At 36.5% G+C, this 12,935-nt stretch overlaps 1 pseudogene; it reads right to left on the bottom strand.

The window, feature by feature from the left end:
- Nucleotides 1–8,394: 8,394 nt before the first annotated feature.
- On the bottom strand, nucleotides 8,395–9,013 carry LOC149191196 (uncharacterized; annotated as a pseudogene).
- Nucleotides 9,014–12,935: the final 3,922 nt, after the last annotated feature.

The following is a 12,935-nucleotide window of genomic DNA, read 5'->3' as shown; positions in this document are numbered from 1 at the left end:
AGGAAAATTGATCCTAATGCAACTCGTTTTCACGAAAATCAAGTTCGTATGACAAAGTTATTGTCTTACGATCGCTTTCATAAACAGGCAAAATTTGCAAAAAAAAAATGCCTAGTCACTACATAGTTAGCAGTCTATACTGCTGACATGGAAAGTGACTAGGCAAGGTCAAAGGTGGTCAACATTGAATTACAGTTCGCCAAGTCTCAGCTTGTTATTGGATCACGCAGGTGGTGATGTGGCACATTGTGATTGGTTTATTTTTGGGCCAATGAAAGAATGCCATGTGGCAAGCTCAGACACCGCCACATGGCACCTCCAAACCACCTAGATAGTCTTGAAAATGGAGAAATTGTTTTGGGTGGAGGTCGGGGTCTAACCCATGACCTTCACTATACATTCCAGAAGCCTTAACCGTCTCTACTACCGGGTGATTATTACCCTATTAGCTCTCCGCTTGTATTTAAAGTTAAGCGATGCTGGAACAGGTGGTTAGGAGAACCATCCCTCCTTATTTTATCACAACAACCCATAACGCAGTTACAGTTTATATTACCCCAATGGACAGTTCAAAAACCATTAACGCATATTATTTCCACATGTGAACACCCAAATGATGGTTGTTACTGTTATGTCACCCAACAGCTCCAGCATAGACCATTTTGATGGTTTAATGTATGCCATGTGAACACCATGATGCAGTCACTGTTACAGTTTATCCGACGGCTCCGACAAACTCCAAAACTGCAACATGTGTATAGTTTTCCAGCGGCAGTTAAGGTTACAGTTAGCCTAATCTGCGTAATTAGTGCTAAACCATAAGTTTAACTCAACTTAACAGTAATTAAATATTAGTTTAAAATGACAGAAGTTTGGTGGTACCACCAATTTCAGACGCGCATCCACATTTGGTGGCTCTAATTGGAGTTATTCCAGAATTAGAGGAGTTTTGCTAGGAAAATATTGTCTAAGTCATAGAGAAGGCAATTTTCAACCAAATTGAGCCATAGAGCTTTTTAAAACAACATTTTCCCATAATTGAGCTAATACAGAGGCCCAAGCCATGGAAGTTGGACGAAGGAGATGTAGCCTAGGAGGGGTGAACTCCTTCATAAAACACTTTTTTAAAGTGTCTTTTGGATGGTTTGTTGTAGTTTAGATATCTGTTGTTCAGTAATTTTGTTTGAAGCTATTATTCTCATGAATGTAATATTAAACTTAAGGAAGTTTACCTATCTACATACACAAACAACTAATGAAAACTCAATACAAGAAGCAATAATAAAGCACATGTTTACAAATCTTTAATTTATATTAACACAACAAATACTAACAATAAAAAACAGATCAAGTTGGTATCATAGCCAGGTTGAATTGCTTGATTGCTTGAGTTTGTGCAAGTAGGGTTTTAATGGTTGCAAAATTGTGATGCTTACAAGGTTAAAGTTGTAGAAAGGAGAAGGGAAGCTATTGTAGCAACTCTTGAGGTAATTCCTAGAATAAGGAGAGCCACGGGGCCATAATATCCACCACCCAAAGTTCCAATTCTAGCTGCACTTGAAACTCCTCAAGTTTTTCCTTCAATTGAGATTGAAGAGGTACAAGTAGTACCAATTTCTGACCTTGAATCCACAACCATTATGTTTGGAGAAATAGAACCTAAAGGTCCTTCTTCAGAAGAGGAACACTAGAATGGTTGGACAGAGTTCTAAACCTCCACATGGAGAAGGAAGCTCAGAGGATAAAAAAGATGAGAAGAAAGATTCAAAATGGAATGGTAGAAATCCACCTCCATCTCCACTATCCTCATCATCTCACATAGCATCATCTTCCACTACCACCATAGAAACTTCCCAAACTCATTCAAAATTCCCAAAAGGAAAGACTCCCTTACTTAAATTAGACATAAAATTTGAACTTCCCATGTACAATGGAGAGGTGAATACAGAAGAGTTGGACAATTGGATTTGACAGTTGGCGGTATACTGCAGAATTCATAACCTTTAAGAAGATGACATAAAGATCCAGTTGGCTTCACTGAGGCTAGAAGGAGCTTCACTAGGTTGGTGGGAAGCAAAGACTCAAGAGGAAATGTGAATCCACAGTAAGATATCCATTACTTGGGTTGAATTTGTTTTTGCAATTAAAAGACAGTTTTATCCTTTAGCCTATATGCAAAACGCCATTATGAGTTTGTAGAATTTTAGGAAACTCAAAGGCCAAACAGTCCAAGATTATACATACGAGTTTAGGAAAAGGGCTTTGTTGTTAGGAGTAAATTTGAATTCCCAAGATACATTACTGAAATATATTGCAGGTTTATATTGCTATTTGAAGCATACTATTCTTATGTTCAATCCAAACAATTTAGATGAGGTATGTGTGCAAGCCACACACATTGAATCTAGAGGAAAGAACATTCAGGAAGAGGGTAGTAGGAGGAATCCATTCAAGGGCAAGGATAAAGAGAAGGGTGGAAAATGAAAGGGAAAGAAGAATGCAAGTGTCAAGAAAGAAGGGGAGAAATCACATGCAAATAGTGTTCCAAAGAGGGCATGATGAAGCCCATTACTCGAAATTGCATCCTGAATTAAGGCCTAAGAAACAAACAATAAGGGAAAACAAAAGAGGACCACTACCACACAACATGACCTTGGTTTAGATTTTGGTGATGAGACCAATATTTCAGCCATGGTTACAAAAGGAAAAGAAACTGTTGCAAACACTAGTTCCTCACATAGTAAAAAAACACTCCAAATGAAGAGTCAATAATAGAGTTGTTTCATGTAAGAGTGATTTCAAATCATACAAAGATTGATGCATTATTCGATAGTGGGTGACAATCAAACTTGATTTCAAAATACTTGGTTAAAAAACTAAACCTTGAAATTGTACCTCATCATAAGCCATATCCATTCGGTTGGATAGTTAACAATGAAAAATTACAGGTTCCAAGGAAGTGTTTATTCGAGTTCACCATTACTGAAAACTTCATTGATGAAGTTGAGTTATATGTAGTTCCACTTGACATCTTAGGAATCATTTTGGGTAGTCCTTATTTGTATGATAGGAAAGTAATATTTTATCGCCATGACAACAAATACATATTGCTCAAGAATGGGGTGGAGTACATCGTGAGATCCCATCACAAAAAGATGAACATTTCTTTGGTTAATGCAGGATAGATGAAGAGACTAGTAATTGAAAGTAAAAATTTTGTGCTTCTCGTGATTATGAAAAAGAATGATATTTATTATGAATATTTTGAAGGTTTCAATGATAAATTGAAATATTATTTGTTTGATGTGGTAAGCAAGCATGGCGAGATGTCTTAGGAACCAAAGGGGTTACCTCCCAAGAGGGGAATTCAACATGAGATTCAGTTGCAATAGGATGTTCCACATCCAAACATAGTCATTTATCGCATGTCGATTATGGAGAGCATTGAAATCAAAAAGAAAATTCAAGAATTACTAAACAAAGGTATCATATGCCAATCTAATTCGCCATGTGGTTTTCCCATTATCTTGGTGCCAAAGAAGGATGGAACTTGGTGCATGTGTGTGGATTTTCGTGCACTAAACAAAATCACGGTAAATAATCATTATCCACTCCCAAGAGTTGATGACTTGCTTGATTAGTTGAGGTATGCAAAGTATTTCACTAAGTTAGACTTACGAAGTGGTTATCATCAAGTTAGGATAGCTAAAGAAGACATTTTGAAAACCGCATTTAAAACTAAACAAGGATTGTTTGAGTGGCTTGTTATGCCTTTTGGTCTTACAAGTGCTCTAGCTACTTTCATGAGGGTAATGAATGATATATTGAGACAATTTCTAGATGAATGTATCATTGACTACTTAGATTATATTCTAATATTCCGCAAGTCAAGTGATGAACATGTCATGCATGTAAACAAAGTATTATATGCCTTGAGAAAAGAACAATTGTTTTTAAATATGTCGAAATGTGAATTTGGAAAGACTTCTTTAGTGTATTTGGGACACTTTGTTGGAGGAGGTGAGTTGAAGATTGACCCCTCTAAAGTTGAAGTCATTCTAAATTGTCCCTAGCCCAATACAATTACAGAGGTAAGAAGCTTTTTAGGGGCAACACAATATTGGTGAAAGTTTATTGCTAATTTTTCTTCCATTGAAGCTCCATTACATGCATTAACAAGTGTCAAGAAAGTCTTCCATTGGGGAGATGTACATTAGAAAGCATTTGATGCTTTGAAGAAAAAGATAAGCTCAACACCGGTATTGGCACTTCAAGATCTTAGATAGCCATTCAAGATTCAAATCGATGCAAGTGATTATGCCATGGGAGTAGTTCTACTGCAAAATGGTAAGCCCATTTCATTTCATTCTGAAATTTTTAATGGAGTCATAACTAACTATCTCACCTATCACAAAGAACTTTATTCATTGGTACAAAGTGTTAAGAAATGGAAACACTATTTGATAGGGGAGGAGACCATCATACATACCGATCATCAACCATTGCAGTATTTACAGTCAAAGTCAAAGTTGGAGCAGTCACAACATTTTAGATGGATGGGTTTTCTACAACAATTTCATTTGGTTATCAGGTATAAAAAGGAAATCTACAATAAGGTAGGTGATATGATTTCAAGGCCTATTGTAAATTCCTCTGTTATACTCAAGCATAATTATGTTTTTGCATGAAAGTTACATACGACAATATGAAAATGATAGTGACTTTCAAGAAGTATATGCAAGCTTGAGTTAAGGAAACCAAATTGAAGAGTTGGATTATCATGTACATAACAGTTTGTTGTATCACTTGGGAAAGTTGTGTATTCCACAGGGAGAAAGAAACAATATCACAAGGGAGGCGCAAAATTCATTGATTGTTGGACACTTCGGTGTAGGAAAGACAGTAGCGAACATTCAAAGGTATTGTTATTCGCCACACATGTTGGATAATTTTTCTCATTTCATAAGAGGATGTTCTTTATGTGCTACAAGTAAGCCTAGCAATAGGAAACTTGGTTTATACACTCCACTTCCGGTACCTTCACATCCATGGCAGAGTATCTCAGTGGATTTTGTAGGAGGTCTTCCATTATCAAGGAAAGGTCATGATTACTTGTATGTAGTTGTAGACAGGTTCAACAAGATGTGCATACTAAAACCATGTAAAAAGAAAATTACAGCTGAACAAACAACTCATCTTTTCTTCCAAAACATTTAGGTTCCTTTTGGTCTTCCTACTTTTGTAGGACATGATGGACACAAAGTTGAAGAAGAGTACAAAATTTCATCCATAAATAGATGGACAAGTTGAGGTGGTCAATTGAACAATCATTCATCTTCTTAGAGGATATTGCAGCAAACATCCCAAGTTGTGGGATGAGTAGTTGCAATACATACAACATGCATACAACAGGGTAAAGAATTCTTCCACAAACAAATCATCATTTGAGGCATGTTATGGGTACTTGCCAAGATCGCCATTGGACTTCATATTTGAGAAATATGTCGCTATCGATGGTCACAATGACATCAATAAGGCAAGGAAGTTCATAGAGAAAATTCAGTTGATACATCATACAGTGCAGGAACAACTTGAGAAAGGTCAAAGAAGCTACAAGGCAAGGCTTGTAGCAAGGCATGAAAAACACTGGGTCGATCATAAATTTCATGTTGGCGATGAATTTTGGTTATATATTAGAAAATAAAGAGTTCAAGAATTTAAAAATTGTAAGCCAATCCATTATGGTTCTTTTAAAATTCTCGAAAAGATTGGTAACAATGCATTTAAGCTTGATTTGCCTCCTTATATGAAAATATACTCTGTTGTTAATGTTGAGAATTTGAGATTATTTGAGCCTCCTTTGATTGATGATAAAGGAGAGCATGTTCAGCTACCATCAATAGATTATTTCTTGCCAGAATATCTTGATGAACTTCAGTAGGATCTCATACTTGACAGAAGAATCAGGTGCTTCGAAAAGAGGGGATGTTGAATGCTTTAGAGTGGGGCTCCAGGGACAAAATCCTTCTAAAGCCAAATGGTTGCAGATTGAGAAGGTGAGGAAGTTGTACCCTCACCTGCTGAACAATTAAAAGTATATTTTGCGGTCCAAAAGGCTTCTTGTTGGGAGGAATGATCAGGCGCTCAGTATTTAGCTAAAAAATAAAAGTTCTTAGAATGGATCGAAACTTGAACGACCATGTCTGTCTCAGAAAAATGATCCTAACGCAACTCGTTTCGCCAAAAACTAAGTTCGTATGAGAAATCTATTGTGTTCTGATCTCTTTGCTAAAGAAGCAAAATTTGCAAAAAAATGCCCAGTCACTGCAGAGTCAGTAGTTCGTACTTTTGACATGCCGAAGGACTAGGCAGGGTCAAAGGTGGTCAACAATGAATTATAGTTCGCCAAGTGTCAGCTTGTTATTGGGTTACATAGGTGGTGATGTGGCACAATATGATTTGCTTATTTTTGGGTGAATGAAAGAATGCCACATGGCAAGCTCGAAGGCTGCCACGTGGCACCTCCCAACGACCTAGACATTCTCGACAGTGGAGCAAAATTTTGGGTGGAGGTCAAGCTCAAACCCATGACCTCTGCTATACATTCCACAAGCCTTAACCAACTCCACTACGAGGTGATGCTTACCCTATTAGCTCTCCTCTTGTATTTAAAGTTAAGCGATGTTGGAACGGGTGGTTAGGAGGGCCAAGCCTGCACATGTGATAGCAACAACCCATAAAACGATTACAGTTTATGTTACCCTGACACACAGTTCAAGAAATGTTAATGTATATTGTTTCCACATGTGAACACCCAAATGCTGGCGGTTACTGTTATGTCACTTGGCGACTCCAGAATAGACCATTACCCCGACAGTTTCATGTATGCCATGTGAACACCAAGATGCAGTCATTGTTACATTTTATCCAACGACTCCGACAAACTCCAAAACCGCAAAACAAATTTGACCACCTTGACAGTAAAATTACAAGCATAATAGGTGCAAAAAAATGCTTCCTAAATTTGTTCCAGTTAAGAATTATCAAACTACACATGAATCAAAACAAATCCCATAAGAATCAAGAAGAAAATTAGCAGGGGAAATTCCCTATAAAACTTCACTTTTTCTACAACTGTAATTGAACTATAGATAAGGCATGGTAAAATGTCATGACGAACTCTTTTTGAAAAAAAAATGTCTGACAATTTTAGAAGCTTCTATACTCACATGCCTCTCACATTACTAATAGTGATGCAGTTCCAAATCTAGCACAAAATCAAATATCCTCGGTAAATAATTCAAAGCTGAAGACAACTCCTAATCTACATTGCAATCTTTCAAAATGCTTCCAATGATACACGGCTCAGACGGTGTACTTTGGATTGGATTACTATAACAATACCAACTCAATTTGGCTTAAGAGTCAGCAACCGACTTAGTCTAAGTCAGTTGAGTTTGTTAACACATAATCCTGCCAGTAGGATAGATAAGAAAATGAGACTCAGAAAAAAAAAAAAAAAAAAATAAAAGGCCTATGTTGCTTTGGGCTAGGCCACTGCCTTAAAAATGGATGTACTTGACAATCTCACATTTGAGGGAACCTTGGGACAACTCAGAAATGTTCTAATTTTCTCAAGGAGGTCACTGGGATCTTGAGAATGTTTAGCCCACACCTGAACTCTAGAACATTTAGCTCACACCCGAACACTTTGCATGAAGTAAATGTTGTGAGGGATTAACAAGATCAAAATGAACATACTAGAAAAAAACCAATGGTATGAAGTAAATGTTGTTAATTTCACAAGCACATTTATGCATTGGGGATTAAAGGGTGAAATTCAAATCCATATTAGAGGATTAAAAAGACAAACAAAATTAATAAACATATGGAGGAAAATAACTTCCATGCAATAAATGATGTTACATTCACAAGGGAATTCATCATTCAGGGATTCGAGGGTAAAATGCAAATCCATGTTAAGAGATTTAAAAGGCTAAATCAAATAAACATATTGGAAGAAAACAAATAGCATGAGAGAACTTTTGTTAAATTCACAACCCTATTAATGCTTCAAGGATTCCAGGGTGAAATTCAAATAAAATATTAAGGGATTAGAAAACCCAATGTGAATAAAGATACTTGAGAAAAACAATGGCCTACAAGAAATTATGTTAAATTTACAAGTGCATTAACCCTTCAGCATGAGAAAGTACAATAAAACAACAAAATTAGAGAGGAACAAAAGCATGCCATTAAGAAAATCTAGTTTTGGATCGTTTTCATTGGATGTACTGAAGATAAATGTACAACACACCTGTATAAAGGACGAATCATCCCAATCGATGAATATTGAATAAAACATCTATATATGTTTAAATAGCCATGGAACTTTCATTGTAGTTCTACTAATAAATTAACCTTTTGTTTATAAGCAAGAAAGTTGCCTCTTCTTCTGGAGAAAGTACAAGGGAGTTTGTGGTTGAGATAAATGAGATCATATGTGATGAGGAAAGCATATTCCAAGATCTCAATTGGAGCACTGGTAAGATTAAAATTTGGTAGCCGTAGTATTTGGGATCTGAACATAGAAGTAGGTGTAGGGTTTAAACCATCCGACTGAAGTTGAATCTTGAAATCGACCCTTCTGTAAATGTAGTACATCTCATCGATGGATTTCGGCATGAACATACTCCATCTAGCGCCTGACATAACTCTGATAAACTTGTCTATGTTATGTATGAATTCCCTATTCAGATTCGGACCCAAGGACCCAAACCCCATATTTATCCCCCTCCCAAAATCTAAATAATAATTAGAATAAGAATTACATGGGGGAAGTGGGAGGCTAAGGTTTTAAGCTCTAAGGAACCCTCAGTTCAATTTTGTGAAGCCATTTTGTTCCTGAAGCTACGCATCCATGATATGAGGAAGACACAGTTGTAGAGTCCAGATCATGTGCCCTAATGTCAAGCGAAGTCCAGATGCATGACATAGAGCCTAAAACGTCCATGACCTACAAATGGTGGCGAGGATGGCCCTATCCCTATAATTCAAGAGTGAAAAAAATACAACCACGCTTTGGTTAGAGACTTGAATAATCTACCTCTCTTTTCTCTTTCTTATGAACTATCTCTAACAAGTACCTTATCCTGTAGGGTTTTCTCTTAACCCTCAAGTCATTCTGTTTGTTTCCCTCACTATGCATGCTCCTCTTTCTTCTAAACTGTGTTAGGTCCCTATAATACTACTGATTCCCCCATTAATATTGTCATTGTATCCCTTATTGTTATTTTTGTGCCCCTATTGTCCACATATTGTTATTATTGTGCCCCATATAATCCCACTATTATTATTTTTGTGCCTTTATATTATTATTGTTAAGTCGTCTTTGGTTATATTGTGACCCCTTCGACTCTTATATATAGAAAGGAGGCTTTTTCATTTGAATCATCTAAGAACTGTTCATTTGTGTAATGTAAAGGAGCTTCCCCTCTCGAAGAGGCTTATTTCTAAGGCGTTGGTCTATCTTTTCTATCTTTTTGTGAGCTGGTTTCATAACAATTGGTATCAGAGCTTTGGATTCTAGGGTTTTGCTGCTCCAAACAGGTCATCATGGAATTTTCACTATAACTTTTTCTCTGTGACATTTCAGAAGCTAAAAAAAAAAACCATTTGAGATGAAATATCGCTAAACCTCGGGCCCAAATTTCAGATCTTTTCTCGCTATATTTTAAGAGATATAATCTAAGGAAGTTAAGGTTTTTGCAGACCCCTGAATTACATTCCAAATAGGTGACCTTGGGAAAATCATCATAACTTTCGCTCTGAGCATTAGATTGAATTTTTGTAGGAAGTTATAGAAAGAGGATGGACTGTATGCTTTTTGGGTATCATTTTTAGAACCTAAGGTTGAAACAGTGACCCGCAACACATTATACAAGTTCACTCTACAGAACCAGTCTATAATCAGGTCATCGTGAGAGATTTGGCATAACTCTTCATTGCAGAATCCAATCTTGATAAGAATTGCAAGGTTAGAAATATTACTCAGAGGGTTACTGAAGGAAGAAATTTTGGACCTTGGAGATCCACAATTACAGAGATACATCATTTTCAATATCAAGCTCCTACAAAGTGAAAAAAGGTGTGTAGTTTTTTTTTTTTAATTTTTGCATAAGCTTGGTTTGAAAAATTAGTTTGAAGGAATTCAAAGGGAATAGTGAAGCATTATTATTGGTAATTGATGACTCAAATAAAAAAAATGGAAACACCTAGTAAGCAACCTCAAAGCTCTAGCATGACTCATGAAGAAGAGGAAGAAATGCAACATGACATATCAAAATTGCGAGACCAAGTGAAACAAATTTCACTCACACAAAAAGTAACAGAAGCTAAGATGGATGGTTTAAAGAAAGACGTAGAAGCTAAGATGTATACTGTGGAAGCCAATATGGATGGTTTAAATAAGGGCATAGAATCTAAGATGAATGACGAGGAAGCTAAGATGGATGGCGTGGAAGATAAGACAGATGGCATGGAAGCTAAGATGGATGGCACGGAAGCTAAGGTGGATGATTTAAAGAAAGGAATGGAAGATTTGAAGACATATTTGACAAATTTTCTACAAGAAATGCTTACTAATGGAGAAAGGGTAGTAAAGGAAACTCATGATGAGAGAAAAATAAATGTTAATCATGATTTCATAGACTCTAACATTGGATCTAAGAACCACCATGTTCCAAAGATCGATATGAGGAATTTTGATGGCAAGGATCCCGGAACATGGATACTACAGATGGAGCAATTTTTTTATCTCCATAATGTGCAAAACACACAAAAGGTACGTTTTGCAACTTGATATTTGGAACCAAATCAGTTTGTATGGTATCGATGACTTTGCTCTCGTAAAATAATTGTCACTTGGGCTATTTTTATGGATGAAATGATAGCACATTATGAGGATACAAAAAGCAACACTTTTTTTAGCCAATTGATAAATCTCAAACAAAATGGTTCAATGATGGAGCACATTGAGGACTTCCAAAAATTGAATATAAGGGTAAAATATATTCCAAAGGAGCATAGAATTGATGTGTGCATATGGAATTTAAAAGATAACATCCAACTTGAGGTTCGCCTTTGTGAACCAGATTCATTGGAGAAGGAATTCAGGTTGGTAAGAAAAATGGAAAGAAAAATTAGGGCAACAAGGAAGCCTACCACTCACAATCATAAAGATGGAAATGTTGCTACCCTAAGCCATCCACAACCTACAAGGTTGACACCACAACAATTGGAATACAAAGGAGCAAAAGGGATTTTTTATAGTTGTGATATAAAATACACTAAAGGTCATAAGTGTGCCGATAAGAAATGATTTTACATAGATTGTGAAGAGGAGGAAGAAAAGGAACAAGAAACGTCAAAAGAAGAGGATATACACCAGGAACAAAAACCTAGAAAATGAAGAAATGAATCCGACCATATCTTGTAATGCATTGGCTGGAATTACCACTCCTCAAACTATCAAGATAGAAGGGCATAGCAAGAAGAAAAGGGTAATAGTGTTGATTGATTCGGGAAGTACCCATAATTTTATTCCTTGTAAGATAGCCAAGGAATTGAATTTCTTCCTATATCCAGCACAAGAGTGTCAAGTGATGGTTGCAAGTGGAGGAACCATAAATTGCTTAGGAAAGTGACATAATATCAAGCTATCCATGGGAGAATATGTATTGAATAGCCTAATGCTTTCCATTCCAATGGGTGGTGTTGATGTTGTACTAGGAGTCCAATGGCTACAATCCTTGGGTACATTAGCTTTTAATTTTCAAGAAATTTTCATGAAATTATCTTTAGAAGTAAAGGAAGTTGAATTAAGGGGTATCGCAGGGAAGCCAGGAAAGATAATCAGCTCTAACAGAATGAAAAAGCTTCTAAAGAAATAACAACGATGCACAATTGCACAATTATGTTCACTAGAGGTTTCCACATCAAAATCATCCATTTCTCTATATCTCCAAAAATTCTTGGACAATCATTCCAAGGTATTTGAGACTCCCAAAGGCCCCCCACGTATTTGTGATCATGATCATGCTATTAATTTGATTCCAGGAAGTGTTCCTCCAAACATCAGGCCTTACAAATATCCTTATGTCCAAAAGAGTGAAATTGAACGTATGGTTGTAGAAATGCTAGAGGCTTGTATAATTCAACCTAGTCAAAGTTCTTTCTCTGCTCCAATAGTATTTGTTAACAAGAAGGACGGATCATGGCACATGTGTCCAGATTATAGGGTGCTCAACAAGCTCACCATTAAAGATAAATTTCCCATTCCTGTCATTGATGAATTATTGGATGAATTGCATGGTTCAATTTACTTCACCAAGTTGGATCTTCATTCAGGATATCATCAAATCAGAATGAAGACTGAAGACATTCCAAAAACAACATTTAGAACTCATGAGGGTCATTATGAATTTTTGGTCATGCCTTTTGGCCTTACTAATGCACCTTCCACGTTTCGAAGTTTGATGAATTCCATTTCCAAACCCTTCCTTAGAAAATTTGTGTTTTGATGATATACTAATCTACTGCAAGTCTTGGAAGGATAATGTCCAACATGTTGACATGGTGCTCAAACTATTGGAGGAGAAACAATTATATGCAAAAATCTCCAAATGTTTCTTTGGAGTACAAGAGGTGGAATATCTGGGTCATATTGTATCTCATGAAGGTGTTAAGGTAGACCCTAGCAAAATTAAAACCATTAAGGAATGGAAAATCCCCACATCCATAAAGCATATACGAGGATTTCTCGGGTTGACAGGATATTATCGCAAGTTTGTTAAGAATTATGGGAGAATAGCGGCACCTCTAACAACATTATTGAAGAAAGATGCATTTTCATGGACTCCAGAAGCAACGAAGGC

The sequence above is a fragment of the Pinus tabuliformis genome, chromosome 3_1 (assembly GCF_031772625.1).
Source record: "Pinus tabuliformis cultivar Carrire ecotype Pingquan chromosome 3_1, CPIR1, whole genome shotgun sequence".
Lineage (NCBI taxonomy): Eukaryota > Viridiplantae > Streptophyta > Pinopsida > Pinales > Pinaceae > Pinus > Pinus tabuliformis.
The sequence above is the reverse complement of the archived record's forward strand: the minus strand, read 5'-3'. Positions and strand labels throughout refer to the sequence as shown.